The sequence below is a fragment of the Pristiophorus japonicus genome, chromosome 20, assembly GCF_044704955.1.
Source record: "Pristiophorus japonicus isolate sPriJap1 chromosome 20, sPriJap1.hap1, whole genome shotgun sequence".
Taxonomy (NCBI): domain Eukaryota; kingdom Metazoa; phylum Chordata; class Chondrichthyes; family Pristiophoridae; genus Pristiophorus; species Pristiophorus japonicus.
Window position 1 is genome coordinate 74,738,310 of NC_091996.1, and position 27,202 is coordinate 74,765,511.

General features: G+C 48.2%; 1 long non-coding RNA gene across 2 annotated transcripts in view; it reads left to right on the forward strand.

The window, feature by feature from the left end:
- Positions 1–24,603, forward strand: part of LOC139232595 (uncharacterized) — a 34,057-nt gene extending 9,454 nt beyond the window's left edge. The window contains exons 1-2 of one of the 2 annotated variants that reach the window (XR_011588044.1): positions 6,084–6,174; positions 23,988–24,603. This is a non-coding gene — a long non-coding RNA (uncharacterized lncRNA). Of the gene's footprint in view, positions 1–6,083; positions 6,175–23,987 lie in introns of those variants that run through there. The other variant, XR_011588043.1, reaches the window with a different exon arrangement.
- Positions 24,604–27,202: the final 2,599 nt, after the last annotated feature.

Genomic DNA, 27,202 nt, shown 5'->3' on the forward strand with positions numbered 1-27,202 from the left:
GAAGTAGAAAGCTGTAGACTGCAGGAAGATATCAATGAACTGGTCAGGTGGGCAGAACAGTGGCAAATGGAATTCAATCCGGAGAAGTGTGAGGTAATTTGGGGAGAGCTAACAAGGCAAGGGAATACACAATGAATGGTAGGACACTGAGAAGTGTAGAAGAGAGAGTGCATGTCCACAGATCCCTGAAGGTAGCAGGACAGGTAGATAAGATGGTTAAGAAGGCATTCGGGATGCTTGCCTTTATTAGCCAAGGCATGGAATATAAGAGCAGGGGGGGTTATGCTTGATCTGTATAAAACACTGGTTAGGCCACAGCTAGAGTACTGCGTGCAGTTCTGGTCACCGCATTACAGGAAAGATGTGATTGCCCTGGAGAGGGTACAGACGAGATTTACGAGGATGCTGCCGGGAGTGGATAATTTTAGCTATGAGGAAAGATTGGATAGGCTGGGGTTGTTTTCTTTGGAACAGAGGAGGCTGAGGGGAGACCCAATTGAGGTGTATAAAATTAGGACATGCTTATTTGCATTAGCAAAATGCTGATTGTCTCCGATAGGCTCACCATGATCACATGACCTGACACCCAGATGTTTCTCTGGAACGTGTAATTAGAACCACCCAGCCCAGGTTCTGAGTGTCTTGGAAAATGTAATTCGGGCCATTCCGAACCCGACAGGATAGGGCTTCCCAATCCCAGCCCAAGTTCCTGCCCCCGTCCCCCCCCACCCGCCGCCAGCCCACATTCCTGAGCTCCCACCAAGCCCACGTTCCTGAGCTCCCCGCAGCCCACGTTCCTGCCCCATCCCAGCCCGCGTTCCTGACGTTACACCCCCCCTCCCCATAGATGGGGCATTGTGTGTGAGTCACGGATTGTTAACTGGTTTATTGGGTGTGAAGTAAGTAGTGACAGTGTCGTGACTTCCGGATTTCATCCACTCCAATCATGTCCCTCGTCACACACACCGAGCTTTCTGAGAAATCAGGTGTAAAGGGGTGGGGCTGGAAGAATGTGATCCGTCTTTTCTGAGTTTCCTCTCTCCCCCAGTCTTTCTTCCCCCCCCCCCAGTCTCTCACTCTCTTCTCCCCCCTCCCAGTCTCTCTCTCTCTCTCGCCCCAGTCTCTTTACCCCACTCCCACCCCTGATCCCCCTTCCCCCACCTCCTCCCCTAATGTCTCTTCCTGCCCCCACCCTTGGTGTCTCTTCACCCCCACCTCTCCCCCCACCCTTCCCCAGTCTACTCTCTTGCTTTTTACATACCTGTAGAAGCTCTTGCGGTCTGTTTTTATAATTCTTGCTAGTTTGCTCTCAATCTATTTTTCCCAGTTGTTTTTTAAAAATATCCCAATACTCTGGCCTCCCAGTAATCTTGGCAACTTTGTATGCCATTGTTTTCAATTTGATACCCTCCCCTCCCTTACTTCCTTAGTTAGCCAGGGATATTTTTGTTGAGAGTTATGAAATATCTCCTTCAATGTCTGCCACTGTTTATCAACTGTCTACACATTTTCCCAGTCCACATTAGCCAACTCTGCCTTCAACTTTCTCAGCCTCCAACTGAATTTGAAATTCAACCATTCTATGATCACACTTTCCTAGGGGATCCTTTACTAGAAGATAATTTATTGATCCAGTCTTATTACACAGTACCAGTTCCAAGATAGCATGCTCCTTGGTTGGTTCTGCAACGTACTGTTCAAGGAAACTATCCTGAATACACTCTATGAACTCTTCCTCAAGGCCAATTTGATTTGTCCAATCAATACGAAGATTAAAATCGCCCATGATTATTGCCGTACCTTTCTTACAAGCCTCCATTATTTCTTGATTTATACTCCATCCAGCAGTGTAGCTACTGTTAGGGGGTCTATAGACCACCCCGCCCTCATCCCGGTCTCTCTCGACCCCCTAAACCTCCCCCCCCACACCCTGGTCTTTTCCCCCCTCCCTGACTCTCTCTTCCCACCCGTCCCCCATCTCTCCCCCACCAGGTCACTCACAACCCCACCCCGGTCACTCTCTCTCTCTCTCTCTCTCTTTCCCCCCCCGCACCCCAGGTCTCACTCTCTGTCGCTCTCCCCCCCACCACACTCCCCTTGGGACTCTCTCTCTCCCCCCAAACACCCCACCCCTATGGTCTCACCCCACCCCCAGTTTCTTGCCCCAGTCTCTCTCTGCCCCCCACCCCTTCCCGGTCTCACTCTCCCCCGATCTTCCCCCTGAGCTCTCACTTCCCTCCCTCTCCCCGATTTCTCTTTCTCTCCCTCCTATCTCTCTCTCACACCCCCTCCCCACAATCTCTCTTTCTCTCCCTCCTATCTCTCTCTCACACCCCCTCCCCACGATCTCTCTTTCTCTCCCTCCTATCTCTCTCTCACACCCCTTCCCCACAATCTCTCTTTCTCTCCCTCCTATCTCTCTCTCACACCCCCTCCCCACAATCTCTTTCTCTCCCTCCTATCTCTCTCTCACACCCCCTCCCCACGATCTCTCTCCCCGCTCCCCGATCTCTCTGCCCCGCCCCTCCCCCTGATCTTCCCCCCTATAGATCTCTCCCCCACATCCCCCCCGATCTCTCTCCCACACCCCCCCGATCTCTCTCTCCCCCCCGATCTCTCTCTCCCCCACTGCCCCCCGATCACTCTCTCCCCCACTGCCTCCCGATCACTCTCTCCCCCACTGCCCCCCGATCACTCTCTCCACCACCTCCCCCGATCTCTCTCTCCCCCGATCTCCCTCTCCCTCACCTCCCCCGATCTCTCTCCCCCCCCAATCTCTCTCCCACACCCACCCCCGATCCCTCTCCCACACCACCCCACGCCCAATCTCTCTTCCCCCCCCCACTCCGATCTCTCTTCCCCCCACCCCGATCTCTCTTCTCTCTCCCACACACCCCCCACCCGATCTCTCTCCCAAACCCCCCCACCCCGATCTCTCTCCCACCCCTCCCTTCCCGATCACTCTTCCCCCCCACCGATCTCTCCCCCACCCCCCACCCGATCTCTCTCCCAAACTCCCGCCCCGATCTCTCTCCCAAACCCCCCACCCCGATCTCTCCCAAATCCCCCCACCCCGATCTTTCTCCCACCCCTCCCGATCACTCTCCCACCCCTCCCCTCCCGATCACTCTCCCACCCCTCCCCTCCCGATCACTCTCCCACCCCTCCCCTCCCGATCACTCTCCCACCCCTCCCCTCCCGATCACTCTCCCACCCCTCCCCTCCCGATCACTCTCCCACCCCTCCCCTCCCGATCACTCTCCCACCCCTCCCCTCCCCTCCCGATCACTCTCCCACCCCTCCCCTCCCCTCCCGATCACTCTCCCACCCCTCCCCCCGATCTCTTTCCCACCCCTCCCCCCCCCGATCTCTCTCCCACCCCTCCCCCCCCCGATCTCTCTCCCACCCCTCCCCCCCCCGATCTCTCTCCCACCCCTCCCCCCCCCCCCCGATCTCTCTTCCCCCCCCACCTGATCTCTCTCTTCCCCCCCCACCTGATCTCTCTCTTCCCTCCCTCCACCTGATCTCTCTCTTCCCTCCCTCCACCTGATCTCTTTCTTCCTCCTCCCCCTCCACCTGATCTCTCTCTTCCTCCTTCCCCTCCACCTGATCTCTCTCTTTCCCCCGCCCCCGCCTGATCTCTCTCTTTCCCCCCCCCCGCCTGATCTCTCTCTTCCCCCCCCACCTGATCTCTCTTTCCCCCTCCACCTGATCTCTCTTCCCCCAACCCCCACCTGATCTCTCTCTTCCCCCCCTCCACCTGATCTCTCTCTTCCCCCCCTCCACCTGATCTCTCTCTTCCCCCACCCCCCACCTGATCTCTCTCTTCCCCCACCCCCCACCTGATCTCTCTCTTCCTCCTCCCCCTCCACCTGATCTCTCTCTTCCTCCTCCCCCTCCACCTGATCTCTCTCTTCCTCCTCCCCCCCCACCTGATCTCTCTCTTCCCCCACCCTCCACCTGATCTCTCTCTTCCCCCACCCCCCACCTGATCTCTCTTTTCCCCCACCCCCCACCTGATCTCTCTCTTCCTCCTCCCCCTCCACCTGATCTCTCTCTTCCTCCCCCCCCCCACCTGATCTCTCTCTTCCCCCCCCACCTGATCTCTCTCTTCCCCCCCCCCCCACCTGATCTCTCTCTTTCCCCCCCCACCTGATCTCTCTCTTCCTCCTCCCCCTCCACCTGATCTCTCTCTTCCCCCTCCCCCTCCACCTGATCTCTCTCTTCCTCCTCCCCCTCCACCTGATCTCTCTCTTCCTCCTCCCCCTCCACCTGATCTCTCTCTTCCCCCCCCTCCACCTGATCTCTCTCTTCCCCCACCCCCCACCTGATCTCTCTCTTCCCCCACCCCCCACCTGATCTCTCTCTTCCCCCACCCCCCACCTGATCTCTCTCTTCCCCCACCCCCCACCTGATCTCTCTCTTCCCCCACCCCCCACCTGATCTCTCTCTTCCCCCACCCCCCACCTGATCTCTCTCCCTCCTCCCCCTCCACCTGATCTCTCTCTTCCTCCTCCCCCTCCACCTGATCTCCCTCTTCCCCCCCCCACCTGATCTCTTTCTTCCCCCCCCCACCTGATCTCTCTCTTTCCCCCCCCCACCTGATCTCTCTCTTTCCCCCCCCCCACCTGATCTCTCTCTTTCCCCCCCCACCTGATCTCTCTCTTTGCCCCCCCCCACCTGATCTCTCTCTTTGCCCCCCCCCACCTGATCTCTCTCTTCCCCCAGCCCCCACCTGATCTCTCTCTTCCCCCTCCCCCTCCACCTGATCTCTCTCTTCCCCCTCCCCCTCCACCTGATCTCTCTCTTCCTCCAGCCCTCTCTCTTCCCACCCCACCTGATCTCTCTCTTCCCCCAGCCCCCACCTGATCTCTCTCTTCCCCCTCCACCTGATCTCTCTCTTCCTCCTCCCCCTCCACCTGATCTCTCTCTTCCTCCTCCCCCTCCACCTGATCTCTCTCTTCCTCCTCCCCCTCCACCTGATCTCTCTCTTCCCCCTCCCCCTCCACCTGATCTCTCTCTTCCTCCTCCCCCTCCACCTGATCTCTCTCTTCCTCCTCCCCTCCACCTGATCTCTCTCTTCCTCCTCCCCTCCACCTGATCTCTCTCTTCCCCCCCCTCCACCTGATCTCTCTCTTCCCCCACCCCCCACCTGATCTCTCTCTTCCTCCTCCCCTCCACCTGATCTCTCTTCCTCCTCCCCCTCCACCTGATCTCTCTTCCTCCTCCCCCTCCACCTGATCTCTCTCCCTCCTCCCTCTCCACCTGATCTCTCTCCCTCCCCCCCACCCCCACCCGATCTCTCTCCCTCCCCCCCACCCCCACCCGATCTCTCTCCCTCCCCCCCACCCCCACCCGATCTCTCTCCCTCCCCCCCACCCCCACCCGATCTCTCTCCCTCCCCCCCACCCCCACCCCCACCCGATCTCTCTCCCTCCCCCCCACCCCCACCTGATCTCTCTCCCTCCACCCCCACCAGTCATCTATACTCCCCCACGACAATGTGGCACAGCTCCAGCGGCAATGAGCCCAACTGTCGGGTTCGAGGCATCTGCGCATGCGTTGGCATCAGAGTCCAGGTGCGCAGGCGCAGAAGGACGCTGAAAAAACTAGTGCAAATAATCACTCTGATAAAATTATGAGGGGCCTAGCTAGAGTGGATAGGAAGTACATATTTCCCTTAGCAGTGGGATCAACAACCAGAGGGCATCGATTTAAAGTAATTGGTAGAAGGTTTAGAGGGGACTTGAGGGGAAATGTTTTCACCCAGATGGTGGTGGGGTCCGGAACTCACTGCCTGAAAGGGTGGTAGAGGCAGAAACCCTCACCACATTTAAACAGTACCTGGATGTGCCGTTACCTGTAGGGCGAGGGACCGAGAGCGGGATTAAGCTGGGCAGCCCTTGGTCGGCCAGTACAGACACGATGGGCTGAATGGCTTCCTGCGCTGTCATTGTCTGATTTCCCAGAGCTCACCAGCAGTCTGGTCTGCCTGACGGGTGATTGACAGCCGAGAGTCCGCGCATGCGCCCCGCTCTCGGTCACCATGGGTAATAACTGCGCATGCCCAGAGGGCACTAAACCCGGAGCTGCGCCTGCGCGCTGGCACCCGATGGTGCGGAGTCGGCGCGGGGCCTTCCGGGGAAAGTTTGTATCCGTAACCCGTCACGTACAGTGAGTTTCCTCCGCTACGATTGGGTAGTGGTGGGGGGATAAAGGGAAATCCAACCTCATCCGCCGGTCCGGGCCCCGCGCCCCGCGCCCCACGCCCCACGCCGAGCTGCTGACGGTCAGGTGATCCGGGGCCGCAGCCTGATTGACGGGAGTTTCCAACCAAGAGGGAGCGAGGGGACGGGTCCTTCAGCCATTCGGGGAGCCCGAGGGGCGGGACTTGTAACAACAACAACAAACAACAACAACAATTTGTATTTATATAGCGCTTTTAACGTCGTAAAACGTCCCATGGTGCTTCACAGCTGTGTTATAAGACAAAACGGATAAGTTTTACACTGGGTCACATAAGAATAAATTAGCGCAGATGTCCAAAAGCTTGGTCAGAGAGGTCGGTTTTAAGGAGCATCTTAAAGGAGGAAAGAGAGGTATAGATGCGGAGAGGTTTAGGGAGGGAGTTCCAGAGCTTGGGGCCAGGCAACAGAAGGCACGGCCACCGATGGTGGAGCGATTATAATCAGGGGCGCTCAAGAGGGTAGAATTAGAGGAGTGCAGACATCTCGGGGGTTGTGGGGCTCAAAAAGATTACAGATAGGGAGGGGGAAGTCCATGGAGTGATTTGTAAACAAGGATAAGAGCTGTACCATGGGGAATGGGAATGGCCATTGGGAATAGGGCATCAAAGATTTACATAAGTACATAAGAAATAGGAGTAGGCCATTTGGCCCCTCGAGCCTCTCTGCCATTTAATGAGATCATGGCTGATCTGATCTTGGCCTCAACTCCACTTCCCCGCCCGCTCCCCATCACCCTTGACTCCCTTATCCTTCAAAAATATTCAATAACCCAGCCTCCACAGCTCTCTGGGGCAGAGAATTCCAAAGATTCACGACCCTCTGAGAGAAGAAATCCCTCCTCATTTCCATTTTAAATGGGCAACCCCTTATTCTGAAATTATGCCCCCGAGTTCTAGATTCCCCCACGAGGGGAAACATTCTCTCAGCATCTATCCTGTCAAGCCCCTTTAGAACCTTATGTTTCAATAAGATCCCCTCTCATTCTTCTAAGCTACAGACATCGCGAGACATCAGGGAGGGAAAAAGTTACATGGACCTTTTGCTCCAGGAGGCAGCCACATCCTCTGGATTAAATAATTTACAATTGACACGTGGTCAGGGACAGGAGGGTGTGACTGCGAGTGAAAGCAGGTAAGGGGATCCAGGAGGTAGTAACATAGAAACATAGAAAATAGGTACAGGAGTAGGCCATTTGGCCCTTCGAGACTGCACCGCCATTCAATAAGATCATGGCTGATCATTCCCTCAGTACCCATTTCCTGCTTTCTCTCCATACCCTTTGATCCCCTTAGCCGTAAGGGCCACATCTAACTCCCTCTTGAATATATCCAATGAACTAGCATTAACGACTCTCTGCGGCAGGGAATTCCACAGGTTAACAACTCTCTGAGTGAAGAAGTTTCTCCTCATCTCAGTCCTAAATGGCCTACCCCTTATCCTAAGACTGTGTCCCCTGGTTCTGGACTTCCCCAACATCGGGAACATCCTTCCCGCATCTAACCTGTCCCGCCCCGTCAGAATCTTATATGTTTCTATGAGATCCCCTCTCATCATTCTCAACTCCAGTGTATAAAGGCCCAGTTGATCCAATCTCTCCTCATATGTCAGTCCAGTCGTCCCTGGAATCAATCTGGTGAACCTTCGCTGCACTCCCTCAATAGCAAGAACGTCCTTCCTCAGATTAGGAGACCAAAACTGAACACAATATTCCAGGTGAGGTCTCACCAAGGCCCTGTACAATTGCAGTAAGACCACCCTGCTCCTATACTCAAATCCCCTAGCTATGAAAGCCAACATGCCATTTGCCTTCTTCACCGCCTGCTGTACCTGCATGCCAACTTTCAATGACTGATGAACCATGACACCCAGGTCTCTTTGCACCTCCCCTTTTCCTAATCTGCCACCATTCAGATAATATTCTGCCTTCGTGTTTTTGCCACCAAAGTGGATAACCTCACATTTATCCACATTATACTGCATCTGCCATGCATTTGCCCACTTTCCTAACCTGTCCAAGTCACACTGCAGCCTCTTAGCATCCTCCTCACAGCTCACACCACCACCCAGTTTAGTGTCATCTGCAAACTTGGAGATATTACACTCAATTCCCTCATCCAAATCATTAATGTATATTGTGAAGAGCTGGGGTCCCAGCACTGAGCCCTGCGGTATTCCACTAGTTACTGCCTCCCATTCCGAAAAGGACCCATTTATCCCGACTCTCTGCTTCCTGCCTGCCAACCAATTCTCTATCCACGCCAGTACATTACCCCCAATACCATGTGCCTTGATCTTGTACACCAATCTCTTATGTGGTACCTTGTCAAAGGCCTTTTGAAAGTCCAAATACATCACATCCACTGGTTCTCCCTTGTCCACTCTACTAGTTACATCCTCAAAAAATTCCAGAAGATTGGTTAAGCATGATTTCCCTTTCATAAATCCATGTTGACTTGGACCGATCCTGACACCGCTTCCCAAATGTGCTGCTATTTCATCCTTACTAATAGATTCCAACATTTTCCCCACTACTGATGTCAGGCTAACCAGTCTATAATTACCCGTTTTCTCTCCTTTTTAAAAAAGTGGTGTTACATTAGTTACCCTTCAGTCCATAGGAACTGATCCAGAATCGATAGACTGTTGGAAAATGATTACCAATGCATTCACTATTTCTAGGGCCACCTCCTTAAGTACTCTGGGATGCAGATCCCGAGGATTTATCGGCCTTCAATCCCATCAATTTCCCTAACACAATTTCCCGCCTAATAAGGATATCCTTCAGTTCCTCAGTCACACGAAATCCTCCGTCCCCTAGTACATCCAGAGTGTCATTTGTGTCCTCCTTCATGAAGACAGAACCAAAGTATTTGTTCAATTGGTCAGCCATTTCTTTGTTCCCCATTATTAATTCCGACTGAGTCCGACTGCAAGGGACCTATGTTTGTTTTCACCAATCTTTTTCTCTTCACATATGTATAGTATTGCACTTATCCAATAGTTTTGAGGTTCTTGCAACCCTTGAAGACAAGTGTGCTGACTGCGGGGTGGATGAGCAGACTGACCAAGGCACCGTGGTGCAGAAAGCCATTCAAATGGGGGGAGTAAAGAAGCAGGTGGTTGTAGTAGGGGACAGTATAGTTAAGGGGATGGATAGGGTTCTCTGCAGCCGAGAGTGTGCGTCCCGAAGGCTGTGTTGCCCTCCCGGTGCCAGGGTAAAGGACATCTCTCCCGGGCTGGAGAAGAACTGGGAGTGGGAGGGGGAGGATCCAGTTGTCGTGGTACATGTAGGTACCAATGACATAGGTAGGACTAAGAAAGAGGTTCTGCTGAGAGAGTTTAGGGACTAAATTAAAAAGCAGAACCACAAAGTTAATAATCTCTATTATTACCTGAGCTACGAGCAAATTGGCATAGGGTCAATAGAATCAAGGAGATGAATGCATGGCTCAGAGATTGGTTTGGGAGAAGTGGGTTTCGATTCATGGTGCACTGGCACCAATACACGGGAAAGAGAGAGCTGTTCCTAGGGACGGACTACACCTGAACTATGCTGGGACCAGAGTTCTAGTGAACCGAATAACCTAGGGACGTAGATGGGGCTTTAAACTAAATAAGGGGGTGGGGGGGCGAAGGACGGTCGCAGTAGGGAGCAATTTAGAATGCTAAAGAGAAAAGAAAAGGAAGCAATGCAGGAAAGTGATTGTGGTAAGGATAACCAGATTATGTCAGGAAGGGACACAGCATATAAACAAAAGAGTGCACTAACAAATAGGGTCCAGGTAAGAAAAAATAGCGATAAGACAAATACGGCTACAGTACAAAATAATGTTAAGATGTCTAATAATGTTAAAAAGATAAATTTAAAAGCATTGTATCTGAATGCACGAAGTATCTGTAATAAGGTAGACGAATTAACAGCGCAAATAGATGTAAACGGATACGATACAGTTGCAATTACGGAGACATGGTTGCAGGGTGACCAGGGTTGGGAACTGAATATCCAAGGATATTGGATATTTAGGAAGGACAGGCAAAAAGGAAGAGGGGGTGGTGTGGTGTTGTTAGTAAAGGATGAAATCAGAGCAATAGCGAGAAAGGATATTGGCTCAGAAAATCAAGATGTAGAATCGGTCTGGGTGGAGCGAAGGAGCACCAAGGGGCAGAAAACATTGGTGGGAGTTGTCTATAGGCCTCCAAACAGTAGTGGTAATGTAGGGACGGCATCAAACAGGAAAGTAGAAATGCATGTAGCAAGGGTACTACAGTAATCGTAGGTGACTTTAATCTACATATAGACTGGCCAAACCAAATTAGTAATAATACTGTGGCAGATGAATTCTTGGATTGTGTACGAGATGGTTTTACATACCAGTATGTTGAGGAGCCTACTAGGGAACAGGCTATCCTAGATTGGGTATTGTGTAATGAGAAAGGGTTAATTAACAGTCTTGTTGTGCGGGATCCTTTTGGGAAGAGTGACCATAACATAATTGAATTCTTTATTAAGATGGAAAGTGAAGTAGTCCAATACGAAACTAGGGTCGTAAATCTAAACAAAAGAAACTACGAAGGTATGAGGAATGAATTGGCTACGATAGATTGGGAAGATTCATTAAAAGGCATGACGGTGGATAGGCAATTGTTAAGGAACAAATGCATGAATTGCAACAGTTCTACATTCCTTTCTGGCGTAAAAACACAAAAGGAAAAGTGGCCCAACCATGGTTAAATTAAGGATAGTATTAGATCCAAAGAGGAGTTATATAAAGTTGCCAGAAAAAGTAGCAAGCCTGAGGATTGGGAGCAGTTTAGAATTCAGCAAAAAATGACCAAGAGATTAATTAAGAGCAGAAAAATAGAGTATGAGAGTAAACTTGCAAGGAACATAAAAATCGACTGCAAAAGTTTCTACAAGTACGTAAAAAGAAAAAGATTAGTGAAGACAACTGTAGGTCCTTTACAGACAGAAACAGAAAAATTTATAATGGGGAACAAGGAAATGAAAGAACAATTAAATAAATACTTTGGTTCTGTCTTCACGGAAGAGGACACGAATAATGTCCCAGAAATGCGAGGGAACCAAGAGTCTAGTGAGCAAGAGGAATTAAAGGAAATGATTATTAGTAAAAAAATAGTGCTGGAGAAACTAATGGGACTGAAGGCAGATAAATCCCCAGGGCCTGATGATCTGCATCCCAGAGTACTAAACGAGGTAGCCATTAAACGACACTAAACAGTCAACATGGATTTATGAAAGGAAAATCATGTTTGACAAACCTACTGGAGTTTTTTGAGGATGTAATTGATAGAATAGATAAGGGAGAACCAATGGATGTAGTGTATTTGGATTTTCAGAAGAGGTTAGTGTGCAAAATTAAAGCACATAGGATTGGAGATAATGTATTGGCAGGGATTGAAATTTGGTTAATTGACAGGAAACAGAGAGTAGGAATAAATGGGTCTTTTTTGGGGTGGCGGGGAGTGACTAGTGGGGTACCACAGGGATCAGTGCTTGGGCCCCAGCTATTCAAAATATATATAATTGATTTGGATGAGGGAACCAAATGTAATATTTCCAAGTTTGCTGACGACACAAAACTAGGTGGGACTGTGAGTTGTGAGGAGAATGCAAAGATGCTGCAAGGCTATTTAGATAGGTTGAGTGAATGGGCAAACACATGGCAGATGCAATATAACTTGGATAAGTGTGAAGTTATCCACTTTGGTAGGAAAAACATAAGGGCAAGGCATTATTTAAATGTGATGGCTTGGGAAATGTCGATGTACAGAGGGACCTGGGTGTCCTTATACACCAGTCATAGAAATATAGAAAATAGGTGCAGGAGTAGGTCATTCGGCCCTTCGAGCCTGCACCACCATTCAATATGATCATGGCTGATCATGCAACTTCAGTACCCCATTCCTGCTTTCTCTCCATACCCCTTGATCCCTTTAGCCGTAAGGGCCACATCTAACTCCCTTTTGAATATATCTAACGAACTGGCTTCAACAACTTTCTGTACTAGAGAATTCCACAGGTTCACAATTCTCTGAGTGAAGAAGTTTCTCCTCATCTCGGTCCTAAATGGCTTACCCCTTATCCTTAGACTGTGATCCCTGGTTCTGGACTTCTCCAACATCGGAAACGTTCTTCCTGCATCTAACCTGTCCAATCCCGTCAGAATTTTATATGTTTCTGTGAGATCCCCTCCCATTCTTCTAAATTCCAGTGGATATAAGCGTACTCGATCCAATCTTTCTTCATATGTCAGTCCTGCTATCCCGGGAATCAGTCTAGTGAACCTTCGCTGCACTCCCTCAATAGCAAAAATGTCCTTCCTCAGATTAGGAGACCAAAACTGTTCACAATATTCAAGGTGTGGCCTTACAAAGGCCCTGTACAACTGCATAAGACCTCCCTGCTCCTATACTCAAATCCCCTAGCTATGAAGGCCAACATGCCATTTGCCTTCTTCACCGCCTGCTATACCGGCATGCCAACTTTCAATGACTGATGTACCATGACACTCATCTGCAAACTTGGAGATATTACACTCAGTTCCTTTGTCTAAATCATTGATGTATATTGTAAATAGCTGGGGTCCCAGCACTGAACCCTGCGGTACTCCACTAGTCACTGCCTGCCATTTTGAAAAGGACCTGTTTATTGCTACTCTTTGCTTCCTGTCTGCCAACCAATTCTCTATTCACGTCAATACATTACCCCCAATACCATGTGCCTTAATTTTGCACACTAATCTCTTGTGTGGGACCTTGGCAAAAGCCTTTTGAAAGTCCAAATACACCACATCCACTGGTTCTCCCTTGTCTACTCTACTAGTTACATCCTCAAAAAATTCTAGAAGACTTTTCAAGCATGATTTCCTTTTCATAAATCCATGCTGACTTGGACCGATCCTGTCACGGCTTTCCAAATGCGCTGCTATTACATCTTTAATAATTGAATCCAACATTTTCCCCATTACCGATGTCAGGCTAACCGGTCTATAATTACCTGTTTCTCTCCCTCCTTTTTTAAAAAGTGGGGTTGTTATATATGTGGACTTGTATTTACTTTGTACAGCCACCAGAGGGCTCATTCCCCAGAGTCCCAAGAGATCTCATAATCCCTTGGGAGCACAGGTATTTAAGAAGGCTTCACAGGTTGGAGAGGCACTCTGGAGACCTGCAATAAAAGACTACGGTCACACTTTACTTTGAGCTCACAGATTCAGTCTGACTCTTTCTCCATACACAACAACTGGTGACGAGATACAGATAGCAAACCCAAAGATGCAGAGAACAGTGGGCATCCTGGAGAAATTTAAGGAGGGAGATGATTGGGAAACTTTTGTGGAGCGACTCGACCAATACTTCGTGGCCAACGAGCTAGATGGGGAAGAGAGCGCAGCCAAACGTAGAGCGATCCTCCTCACCATCTGTGGGGTACCAACATATGGCCTCATGAAGAATCTGCTCACTCCAGCGAAACCCCCGGAGAAATCGTACGATGATTTGTGCACACTGGTCCAAGAGCATTTAAACCCAAAGGAAAGCATTCTGATGGCGAGATACCGGTTCTACACCTACAAAAGGTCTGAAGGACAGGAAGTGGCGAGTTATGTCGCCGAGCTGAGACGCCTTGCAGGACATTGCGAATTTGAAGGACATTTGGAGCACATGCTCAGAGACTTTTTCGTACTTGGCATTGGCCACGAAACCATACTTCGCAAACTTTTGACTGTAGAGACCCCAACCTTGAGTAAGGCCATAGCGATAGCCCAGGCGTTCATTGCCACCAGTAACAATACTAAGCAACTCTCTCAGCACATAAGTGCTGCGACAAGTACTGTGAACAAAGTGATGTTGTTTTTGAATCGTAACATACAGATTTACAAAAAGACTTACGAAAGGTTGTGATACAACAAGGCCTCAAGGCCAGTCTTAACTCCAGTTCGCACGAGACTAAGAACTTACACTAAAGAACTGATTCCTGTAATCGGCAGTGCTACCGTAAAGGTCTCCTACGATGGAGCGGTGCACACTCTGAGTGGTACCGGGTGATGGTCCCACGCTGCTCGGCAAGAGCTGACTGGGAAAGATACGCTGGAACTGGGACGATGTCCGAGTGCTATCGCCCGCTGATGACACCGTGTGCGCAGGTCTTGAACAAATTTCCTTCGCTGTTCGAACCAGGCATCGTGAAATTACAAGGAGCAAAAGTGCAGATCCACCTAATTCCAGGGGCGCGACCTATCCATCACAAGGCGAGAGCAGTACCATACATGATGAGAGAAAGAGTAGAGATCGAGCTAGACCGGCTACAACGAGAGGGCATCATTTCACTGATCGAGTTCAGCGAGTGGGCCAGTCCTATTGTCCCAGTCCTCAAGGGAGACGGCACCGTCAGAATCTGTGGCGATTACAAAGTAACTATCAATCGTTTCTCCCTGCAGGACCAATACCCACTACCAAAAGCCGACGACCTCTTTGCAACGCTGGCGGGAGGAAAGACGTTCACGAAGCTGGATCTGACTTCAGCCTGTATGACGCAGGAACTGGAGGAATCATCGAAGGCCCTCACCGGCATCAACACGCACAAAGGTCTTTTTGTTTACAACAGATGCCCATTTGGAATCCAATAAGCTGCGGCAATATTCCAGAGAAACATGGAAAGTTTACTGAAGTCGGTCCCGCGCCCCGTGGTCTTCCAGGACGACATCTTGGTCACTGGTCGGAACACAAGTCGAGCACCTGCAGAACCTGGAGGAGGTTCTTAGTTGACTCAACCACGTGGGGCTCAGGTTAAAATGCTCGAAGTGCGTTTTCCTGGCGCCTGAAGTGGAGTTCCTGGGAAGGAGGTTTGCGGCGGACGGCATCAGGCCCACCAACGTGAAGACGGAGGTAATCAAGAACGCACCAAGGCCACAGAACGTGACGGAGCTACAGTCATTTCTGGGACTCTTGAACTACTTTGGTAACTTCTTACCGGGTCTGAGCACCCTGCTAGAACCACTACATGTCTTACTACGAAAAGGGTACGAATGGGTTTGGGGCAAAATCCAAGAAAATGCCTTTGTAAAAACGAGAAAATTGTTATGCTCAAACAAATTGCTTGTGTTGTATGATCCATGTAAGCGTTTGGTACTAGCAAGTGATGCGTCGTCATATGGCGTCGGGTATGTATTGCAACAAGCTAATGATTTCGGGAAACTGCAACTGGTTGCTTATGCATCCAGGAGTCTGTCTAAGGCCGAGAGAGCCTACAGCATGATTGAAAAAGATGCATTAGCGTGTGTCTATGCGGTAAAGAAAATGCATCACTACCTGTTTGGGCTAAAATTCGAATTGGAAACTGACCATAAGCCACTTATATCCCTGTTTTCCGAGAGTAAAGGGATAAATACCAACGCATCGGCCCGCATCCAGAGATGGCCGCTCACGTTGTCCGCATACAACTATGCCATCCGCCACAGGCCAGGCACAGAAAACTGTGCCGATGCTCTCAGTAGGCTGCCATTGCCCACCACAGGGGTGGAAATGGCACAGCCCACAGATCTAGCCATGGTTATGGAAGCATTTGAGAGTGAGCAATCACCCGTCACTGCCCGGCAGATCAAAACCTGGACATGTCAGGACCGCTTATTATCTCTAATCAAAAGCTGTGTGCTTCACTGGAGCTGGTCCAGTGTCCCAGTGGAAATGCAGGAAGAGATAAAGCCGTTCCAACGGCGCAAAGGTGAAATGTCTATACAGGCAGACTGCCTTCTGTGGGGCAATTGAGTAGTGGTCCCCAAGAAGGGCAGAGACACCTTCATCAATGACCTCCACAGTACCCACCCAGGCATCGTAATGATGAAAGCGATAGCCAGATTCCACATGTGGTGGCCCGGTATCGATGCGGACTTGGAGTCCTACGTTCACAGATGTAATACATGCTCGCAGTTAAGCAATGTACCCATGGAGGCGTCGCTATGTTTATGGTCTTGACCCTCAAAACCGTGGGTACACGTCGACTATGCAGGCCCGTTCTTGGGTAAAATGTTCCTTGTGGTTGTAGACGCGTACTCCAAGTGGATTGAATGTGAGATAATGTCAGCTAGCACGTCCCCTGCCACCACTGAAAGCCTGCAGGCCATATTTGCCACACACGGCTTACCCGATGTCCTGGTCATCAGGCCATGTTTTACCAGTGCTGAGTTCAAAGAAATCATGACCCGTAACCGGATCAAACATGTCATATCTGCCCCGTTTAAACCAGCGTCCAATGGTCAGGCAGAGAGAACAGTGCAAACCATCAAGCAAGGCTTGAAGAGGATAACTGAAGGCTCACTGCAGACTCGCCTATCCCGAGTCCTGCTTAGCTACCGCACGAGACCACACTCACTCACTCAGATCCCACCTGCTGAACTGCTCATGAAAAGAGCACTTAAGACCAAGGCTCTCGTTAGTTCACCCTGATCTACATGAACAGGTAGAGAGCAGGCGGCTTCAACAAAGTGCATTCCATGATAGTGCAAATGTGTCACGCGAGATTGAAGTCAATGATCCTGTATTTGTATTAAATTATGGACAAGGTCCCAAGTGGCTTCCTGGCACTGTCGTGGCCAAAGAGGGGAGCAGGGTGTTTCGGGTCAAACTTTCAAATGGACTCATTCACCGGAAACACTTGGACCAAATCAAACTCAGATTCACGGACTACCCTGAGCAACCCACCTTGGACCCTACCATTTTTGATCCCCCTACACACACACCAGTGGCAACCGACACCATGGTTGACCACGAAGCAGAACCCATCATCCACAGCAGCCCTGCAACACACCAGGCAGCCCAGCAAGGCCAGCTGCACAGCAGCCCAGCGAGGGCCCAACAAATGATTCAACAACACCAGCTTTCACACCGAGATGATCAACCAGGGCAAGAAGGGCCCCAGATCGACTCACATTGTAAATAGCTACACTATTGACTTTGGCGGGGGAGGGGAATGTTGTTGTATATGTGGACTTGTATTTACTCTGTACAGCCATCAGAGGCCTCAGTCCCCGGAGTCCCAAAGGATCCCATAATCCCTTGGGAGCAGAGGTACTTAAGAAGGCTTCACAGTTGGAGAGGCACTCTGGAGACATGCAATAAAAGACTAATGTCACACTTTGAGCTCACAGTGTTCAGTCTGACTCTTTCTCCACAACAGGAGTTACATTAGCTGCCCTCCAATCCATAGGAACTGATCCAGAGTCGAGAGAATGTTGGAAAATGATCACCAATGCATCCACTATTTCTAGGGCCACTTCCTTAAGTACTCTGGGATGCAGACTATCAGGCTCTGGGGATTTATCGACCTTCAACCCCATCAATTTCCCTAACACAATTCCCTGACTAATAAGGATTTCCTTCAATTCCTCCTTCTCACTAGACCCTCGGTCCCCTAGTATTTCCGGAAGGTTATTTGTGTCTTCCTTAGTGAAGACAGAATCAAAGTATTTGTTCAATTGGTCTGCCATTTCTTTGTTCCCCATTATAAATTTACCTGATTCTGACTGCAAGGGACCTACATTTGTTTTCACTAATCTTTTTCTCTTCACATATCTGTAGAAGCTTTTGCAGTCGGTTTTTATGTTCCCTGCAAGTTTACTCTCATACTCTATTTCCCCCCTCCGAATTAAACCCTTTGTCCTCCTCTGCTGAATTGTACATTTTTCCCAGTCTTCAGGTTTGCTGCTTTTTTCTGGCCAATTTATATGCATCTTCCTTGGATTTAACACTATCCCTAATTTCCCTTGTTAACCACTGTTGAGCCACATTCCCCATTTTATTTTTATGCCAGACAGGGATGTATAATTGTTGAAGTTCATCCATGTGATCTTTAAATGTCTGCCATTGCCTATCCACCGTCAACCCTTTAAGTATCATTCGCCAGTCTATCCTAGCCAATTCACGTCTCATACCATCAAAGTTACCTTTCTTTAAGTTCAGGACCCTAGTCTCTGAATTAACTGTGTCACTCTCCATCTTAATAAAGAGTTCTACCATATTATGGTCACTCTTCCCCAAGGGGCCTCGCACAACAAGATTGCTAATTAATCCTCTCTCATTATACATCACCCAGTCTAGGATGGCCAGCTCTCTAGATGGTTCCTCGACATATTGGTGTAGAAAACCATCCCTTATACACTCCAGGAAATCCTCTTCCACCGTATTGCTACCAGTTTGGTTAGCCCAATCTATAAGTAGATTAAAGTCACCCGTGATAAACGTTGTACCTTTATTGCACGCATCCCTAATTTCCTGCTTGATGTCATCTCCAATCTCACTACTACTGTTTGGTGGTCTGTACACAACTCCCACTAGCGTTTTCTGCCCTTTGGTGTTCCGCAGCTCCACCCATACAGATTCCACATCATCCAAGCTAATGTCCTTCCTTACTATTGCATTAATCTCCTCTTTAACCAGTAATGCCACCTCACCTCCTTTTCCTTTCTGTCTGTCCTTCCTGAATATTGAATACCCCTGGATGTTGAGTTCCCAGCCTTGGTCACCCTGGAGCCATGTCTCCGTAATCTCAATTCCATCATATCCGTTAACAGGTGTCTGCAGTTAATTCATCCACTTTATTCCGAATGCTCCTCACATTGAGACTCGGAGCCTTCAGGCTTGTTTTTTTAACACTCTTTGTCCTTTTAGAATTATGTTGTAATGTGGCCCTTTTTGATTTTTGTCTTTAATTTCTCTGCCTTTCAATTTTACTTATCTCCTTTCTATCTTTTGCTTTTGCCCCCATTTTACTTCCCTCTGTCTCCCTGCATAGATTCTCATCCCCCCTGCCATATTAGTTTAAACCCTCCCCAACAGCACTAGCAAACACTCTCCCTAGGACATTAGTTCCGGTTCTGCCCAGGTGCAGACCGTCCGGTTTGTACTGGTTCCATGAGAAGAAATTTTTTCACTCAGAGGGTGGTGAACCTGTGGAATTCTCTACCATAGAAGGCTGTGGAGGCCAAGTCACTGAATATACTTAAGAGGGAGATAGATAGATTTCTAGAAACAAAAGGCATCAAGGGGTACGGGGGAAAAGCGGGAATATGGTGTTGAGATAGAGGCTACTGCTCCTATTTTCTATGTTTCTATGTAATCTCCAATGAGTATAGACCCAACCTGCTCAATCTTTCTTCATAAGACAACCCGTTCATCTCAGGAATCAACCTCGTGTACCTTCTCTGAACTGCCTCCAATGCAAGTATATCCCTCTTTAAAGAAGGAGATCAAAACTGTATGCAGTACTCCAGGTGTGGCCTCACCAATACCCTGTACAGTTGTAGCAGGACTTCCCTACTTTTATACTCTATTCCCCTTGCAATAAAGGCCAACATTCCATTTGCCTTCTTAATTACTTGCTGTACCTACATGCTAACTTTTTGTGTTTCATGTACAAGGACATCCAGATTGCTCTGTACCTCAGCATTTTTAATCTCCCCATTTAAATAATAATTAGCTTTTTTATTTTTCCTACCAAAGTGGATAACCTCACATCTTCCCACATTATACTTTATCTGCCAATTTTTTGCCCACTCACTTAACCTATATATATATCTCTTTCCAGATCCTTTGCATTCTCCTCACAACTTGCTCTCCCACCTATCTTTGTATCATCAGCAAATTTGGCTACTTTACACTCGGTCCCTTCATCCAAGTCATTAATATAGATTGTAAATAGTTGAGGCCCCAGCACTGATCCCTGTGGCATCCCACTAGTTGCAGTTTGCCAACCTGAAAATAACACATTTATCCTGACTCTGTGTTTTCTATTCGTTAACCAATCCCCTATCCATGCTAATACATTACCCCCAACCCCGTGCCCTCTTGTGCAGTAACCTTTTATGTGGCAACTTATCGAATGCCTTCTGGAAATCTAAATATACCACATCTACTGGTTCCCCTTTATCCACCCTGCTCATTACATCCTCAAAGAACTGCAGCAAATTTGTAAAACATGATTTCCATTTCATAAAACCATGCTGACTCTGCTTGACTGTATTTTGATTTTCTAAATGTCCTGCTACTGCTTCCTTAATAATGGATTCCAGCATTTTCACAATGCCAGATGTCAGGCTAACTGGTCTATAGTTGGCTGCTTTCTGTCTCCCTCCTTTCTTAAATAGGGGCGTTATATTTGCGGTTTTCCAATCTGCTGGGACCTCTCCCGAACTCAGGGAATTTTGGTAGATTACAACCAATGCATCCACTATCTCTGCAGCAATTTCATTTAAGACCCTAGGATGCAGGCCATCAGGTCCAGGGGACTTGTCTACCTTTAGTCCCATTAGTTTGCTTAGTACTTTTTCCCCAATGATCGTGATTATTTTAAGCTCTCTCCTCCAATAGCCCCTTGATTATCAATTATTGGGATGCTTTTAGTGTCTTCTACCGTGAAGCCCGATATAAAATATTTGTTCAGAGTCTTTGCCATTTCCCTGTTCCCCATTATTAATTCCCCAGTCTTATCCTCTAAGGGACCAACATTTAATTTAGCTATTCTCTTCTTTTTTATATCTTCTCAGGCAGTCCCCCGGAGTCGAGGATGATTTGCTTCCAGACTAAAATTAGTTCTAAGGTGACTGATGAGACTAATGCAGGTCCTACAGTCTCTGTCACAGGTGGGGCAGACGGTGGTTGGAGGGACGGGTGGGTGGGGTGCTTGATTTGTTGAATGTACCTTCCGTGTTTTGTACATGGCTTCCGTGTGCTCCCGATGAAGGGACTCGAAGTGTTCAGCGCCTTCCTGGATGCTCCTCCTGCACTTTGGGCTAAGGATGTTGGGGATGTTGCATTTTTTCAAGAGGCTTTGAGGGTGTCATTGAAGTATTTCTTCTGCCCTCCTGGGGCTCACTAGCCGTGACATAACTCGGAGTAGAATGCTTGTTTCGGGAGTCTAGCATCGGGCATGCGGACAATGTGGCCTGTCCACCGGAGCTGGTCGAGTATGGTCAATGCCTCGATGCTAGGGATGTTGGCCTGAGCGAGAACAGTGACGTCGGTGCATCTATCCTGTCTATGGATTTGCAGGATTTTGCGGAGGCAGCGTTGGTGGTACTTCTCTAGTGTGTTGAGATGCCTACTGTACATAGTCCATGTCTCTGAAGCATATAGGAGGGCGGGTAGCACTACTGCTCTGTAGACCATGAGCTTGGTGCCAGGTTTGAGATCCTGGTCTTCGAACACTCTTTTTCTCAGGTGGCCGAAGGCTGTACTGGCACACTGAAGGTGGTGTTGGACTTAGTCATCGATGTCTGCCCTTGCTGATAGTAGGCTCCCAAGGGATGGGAAGTGGTCCATATTGTCCAAGGTCTCATCGTGGATCTTGATAAACGGAGAGCAGTATTGTGTGGCGGGGGCTGGTTGGTAGAGGACCTTTGTCTTACTGATGTTCAAAGGAAGGCCCAGACACTTGGACGCTTCAGTGAAGGTGTCAACGATAGTTTGAAGTTCAGCCTCCCAAGATGCACAAACACAAACGTCATCTGCATATTGTAATTCAATGACAGAGATTGGAACAACCTTGGATCTGGACTGGAAGCGTTGGAGGTTGAACAATTTCCCGCTTGTCCTGTAGGTTAACTCCCCTCCAGTGGGGAGCTTGTTAAAGGTGAGATGAAGCATTGCAGCGAGGAAGATTAAGAAGAGCATTGGTGCGGTGACACAGCTTTGCTTGACCCCGGTCTGCACTTGTATTGGGTCTTTGGTGGATCCATTGGTAAGAATCATGGCTTGCATGTCATCGTGAAGCAGGCATATAAAAGTGGCAAATGAAATTTAATTCGGAGAAGTATGAGGTAATGCAGTTAGGGAGGGCTAATAAGGAAAGGGAATACACATTAAACGGTAGGCCACTTAGAAGTGTAGATAAACAAAGGGACCTTGGAGTGCTTGTCCACAGATTCCTGAAAGTAGCAGGCCAAGTGGATAAGGTGGTTAAGAAGGCATACGGAATGTTTGCCTTTATTGGCCGAGGCATAGAATACAAGAGCAGGGAGGTTATGCTTAAATTGTATAATACACTGGTTAGGCCACAGCTGGAGTACTGCGTGCAGTTCTGGTCGCCGTATTATAGGAAGGATGTGATTGCACTGGAGAGGGTGTAGAGGAGATTTACGAGGATGCTGCCTGGAATGGAAAATCTTAGTTATGAGGACAGATTGGATAGGCTGGATTTGTTCTCCTTGAAACAGAGGAGGCTGAAAGGAGACCTCATTGAGGTGTATAAAATTTTGAGGGGCCTGGGTATAGTGGATAGCAAGGGCCTATTTCCCTTGGTGGAGGGGTCAATTATGAGGGAGCATAAGTTTAAGGTTGGTGTTTAGAGGGGATTTGAGGGGAAGCTTCTTTACGCAGAGGGTGGTGGGGGTCTGGAACTCACGGCCTGGAAAGGTGGTAGAGGCAGAAACCCTCACCCCATTTAAAAGGTGCCTGAATGGGCACTTGAAGTGCTGTAATCTGCAGGGTTACAGACCTAGAGCTGGTAAGTGGGATTAGACTGGATAACCTCTTGTTGGCTGGCGCAGATACGATGGTAAGTACTGCAGGGAACCGAATACGGCCAGGGTGATCTGTTGGACTAGTTTCGATTGCCTCGATGGATCGGAGAGGAATTTTCCCAAATTTTGTTTCCCCAATTGGCCTGGGTTTTATTTGGCATTTTGTTTCTCCCAGGAGATCACATGACTCTGGATGGGGTGGAGTGTAAAATGTTGCACTACATGGAGTATCGCAGTTGTGTGGGGCGGACTGTTTGGGCCTGATGCTCTTTACCTGTCCGCCATTGTTCATTGTTCATATGTTTATATGTAACCTTCAAGGCTGCTGACCGAGGGCCGTGCGGCTCTTTGTCGGCCGGCGCGGGCTCAATGGGCCGAAATGGCCTCCTTCTGCGCTGTATGAAATATCTCCTTAAATGTTTGCCACAGCTCATCTACCGTCTTACCCTTTAATCTATTTTCTCAGTCCACTTTAGCTAAGTCTGTCTTCATACCTTTGTAATTACCTTTATTTAAGTTTGAGACCTAGCTTTCTCACCCTCAAACTGAATTTGAAATTCTACCATGCCATGATCACTCTTCCCAAGAGGATCCTTTACTATGAGATCATTAATTGATTCAGTCTCATTACACATTACCAGATCTAAAATAGTCTGCACCCTGGTTGGTTCCACAACGTATTGTTTTGAAGAAACCAGACTGCATACACTCTATGAACTCTTCCTCAAGGTTACCTTTGCCAATTTGCTTCGTTCAATTAATATGGAGATTAAAATCACCCATGATTATTGCAGTACCTCTCTTACAAGCCTCCATTATTTCTTGATTTATACTCTGTCCAACAGTGTAGCTACTGTTTGGGGGCCTGTAGACTACGCCCATCAGTGACTTATTTCCCTTATTATTTCTTATCTCCACCCAAACTGATTCTACATCTTGATCTTCTGAGCCAATATAATTTCCCACTACTGCACCGATCCCATCCTTTATTAACAGAGCCATCCCACCTCCTTTTCCTTTCTGTCTATCCTTCCGAAATGTCAAATACCCCTGAATATTCAGTTCCCAGCCTTGGTCACTTTGCAACCATGTTTCTGTAATTGTTATCAGATCATTCCCATTTATTTCTATTTATGCTGTCAACTCATCTGCCTTGATACGAATGCTGTGTGCATTCAGATAAAGAGTTTTTAATTTGATTCATCAGGACCTGAATATCATCGGCCTTTGCACATGGAAGCAAAAAGCAGCATTGACAGCGGGGACGTGTTGTGTGTGGACGAGGCTCCAACCTGTCGAGACACAAGCGCAGTCAGACCATGGAGAAACCGTGTAAATGTGGGGACTGTGGGAAAGGATTCAATTACCCATCTGAGCTGGAAACTCATTTGTGCATTCATACCAGGGAGAGGCCGTTCACCTGCTCCGTGTGTGGGAAAGGATTCACTTGTTCATCCAACCTGCTGAGACACCAGTGCGTTCGCACTGACGAGAAGCTGTTCATCTGCTCTCACTGTGGGACTGGGTTCAGACGAACATCTGACCTCACTGTACATCAGCGCACTTACATTGGGGAGAGGCCATTCACCTGCTCCGTGTGTGGGAAGGGATTCACTCAGTCATACAACCTGCTGATACACCAGCGAGTTCACCAGTGACTGCAGTGGTTGGATTCCGCTGTTATTGCTGCTGTTAATCACATTCTGCACTGAACCCTGTTCATTCTGACAGTTGCGCTTTGTTTCTGCTGATGTTATTAACCCTATAAATGGCCTGGAGTTTAATTTTCTGGATATATGTCAAATAAATCAGCTTTGTTTAAACATATTGTTGTAGACTTTCATCTTTCCCACGTGAGATTTTATCATCCGTCTTCCGGATGAGACGTTAATCCGAGGTCCCGTCTGCTCCCTCAGGTTGACGTAAAAGATCCCATGGCACTATTTCGAAGAAGAGCAGGGGAGTTAGCCCCGGTGTCCTGGCCAATATTATCCCTCAATCAACATCACTAAAACAGACTATCTGGTCATTATCACATTGCTGTTTGTGGGAGCTTGCTGTGCACAAATTGGCTGCCGCGTTTCCCATATTACAACAGTGACTACACTCCAAAATGATTTAATTGGCTGTAAAGCGCTTTGGGACGTCCAGTGGTGATGAAAGGTGCTATATAAATGCAAGTCTTCCTTTTCTGAGTGTTTATCACCACCTGGCTGGAGCTCAGAGAGGACAATCTGGGGAAGGATCATATGGGGGGAACAGAACTTCAGCCTGGACACAGTCCTTCAGGGCCACACGGCACTTTGATGTTTCTCGTCTCTTCACTGACAGCAACGCCGCCGTGTGGGTTAACCTTGAGGTGTGTAAGAAATGTATCCCAGCTGTGCTCTCCCATGGTTCAGAGCTCCTAGGCACGGGACAGAAGGCTCCTTTACAGCTGTGTTTAGAGTCAGGAAGAACAGGGTGAATGCTGGGAACGTGCTGTCAAATCTGAGATTGGTGTAAAACTGCGATCTGTTCCTGACTGAAAGTGACACGGCAGGCTTAAGGTTCCAGTCTAAAAATTACTGGTAATTATTTAACGTGTTTGTGTGACAGTCCTGAGTCTACCGTTTTAAGGCAGGCATTAACTCATTTAGAATAATCCCATTTAAAATAAATTGGTTGACGTTTGCATGAAACTATCAGACGGAGGAGGTAACAGGAGCCTGTTACCTGCTGGTACAATTATACAACAGACATTTGACTTTAAAGAACGACCTGCAGCGTGTTTCCAGGAATTTCCTGTTTTATTGATGTGTGTGGGTAACCAGGATAACTTAAAATACACGACCTGGAACATCCATGGGGAACCCAGTTCAGATCAAGATGAATTCAGTTTACAGGTGAATAGGGACAAATATCACCCACAATTGCAGGAGACAAAAGCAGCCATTAGAGAGGCTAATAGATCTTTAGAAAAGAAGATGGTGCACAATTGTGGTAATAATTTCCAGCTACTTCAGGAGTCAGAAGATAGAGTTACATAGATTTACATAAAGTCTGCAGCACAGGAATAGGCCATTGGGCCCAACTGCTCAGTGCCGGTGTTTATGCTCCACACAAGCCTCCCAGCACTCTCTATCGAATCCTATTCACACATCCTTCTATTCCTTTCTCCCTCATGTGCTTATCTACTTTCCCCAGGAATGCAGCTGTGCTATTCGCCTCAACCCCTCTGTTGCGCAAGCGTCAATTTCGCTCGTCGTGTGACTAGTAGTTGCCTGCGACGGTTCCTGAGTTAAATACCAAATACCAAATGACAGTATCGTTAATGTTCATTTAATACTGGAAAGGTACAAGACTCACCACTTTATAATTACTTAATACAAAAGTATAAGACTCACTACTTATACCCAATTTAACTCTGCAGAAAGGCGTTCCAAAGGATGTTCCTTGCCGCTAAAATTCTCTGTTTAACTCAACACACTCTCATAGTTACCCAACACTGTTCCTTCAAGGGTCGCTCCCTGCTCCCTGATTCTGTCGAGTGTTAGTGCTGGGTTCTCGCTATGGACTGTCCCAACGTGTCCATTTTTATACCTTTGTTGCCCCTTTCTTAGCTGTATAGCGTGTTACTAATTGCCTGCTTGTTTCTACAAGGTACAGAGACATTCTGCTGTTATCTCAACTTGTCTCTGCCTATAAAAGTTATTACCAAGTTGGGAGTCTCCCTTCCCATGTGTGACCATTAATTTGAACTCTGGAATCTTTCTTATCACCCCACTGCTGGGGCCACAGCTGGCCCTGTGATGGTGGGTGACTCCCTCCTGTCTGTTGGTCTTCGATTCGTTATTCCTAGCCTGACCTTTTCTTCGGTCGTTAGCAATTGCTGGAGCTTTGTTAATTGGCATTTGGCTTTATTATCCCGTGACTTTCCCTGATGGTTACAACTCTACCTCATCCCTTATCTCATTGACCCTGAGGTTAACGCCTGCTTATTTTTTTTGTGCAAGAGAGCTTGTTAGATTTTTAGACCTCAGGTCTGAACTAACTTCTTAAACCTTTCTGATATTTCCACACCTCCTTCTGGGAACACATTGGGCCCTCTTACCTCTCTTTGGGTAAAGAAGCTTCTTCAGAATTCCATATTGGATTTATTAGTTGTTATGTCTTTAATACTCTTATGAATGACTCCACGAGGTCTACTTTTGTACTTGAGCTGTTGTGACCTTAGTCCCATTTATTGTAACTCCAGAGCGAGGCACAAGCATGGTGGGCAGCCTTTTATACTGGGCCCTGCACACCTATGCAGGTGACCCTCAGGTCTCCCACCGCAGTGCCCTCTGGTGGCAAAACTTATGTGACTATACAGTTAGTATACATGGTCTATATATATGACATCACTTCCTCCCAAGTCTTTAAGGCAAATTGACTCGTGCA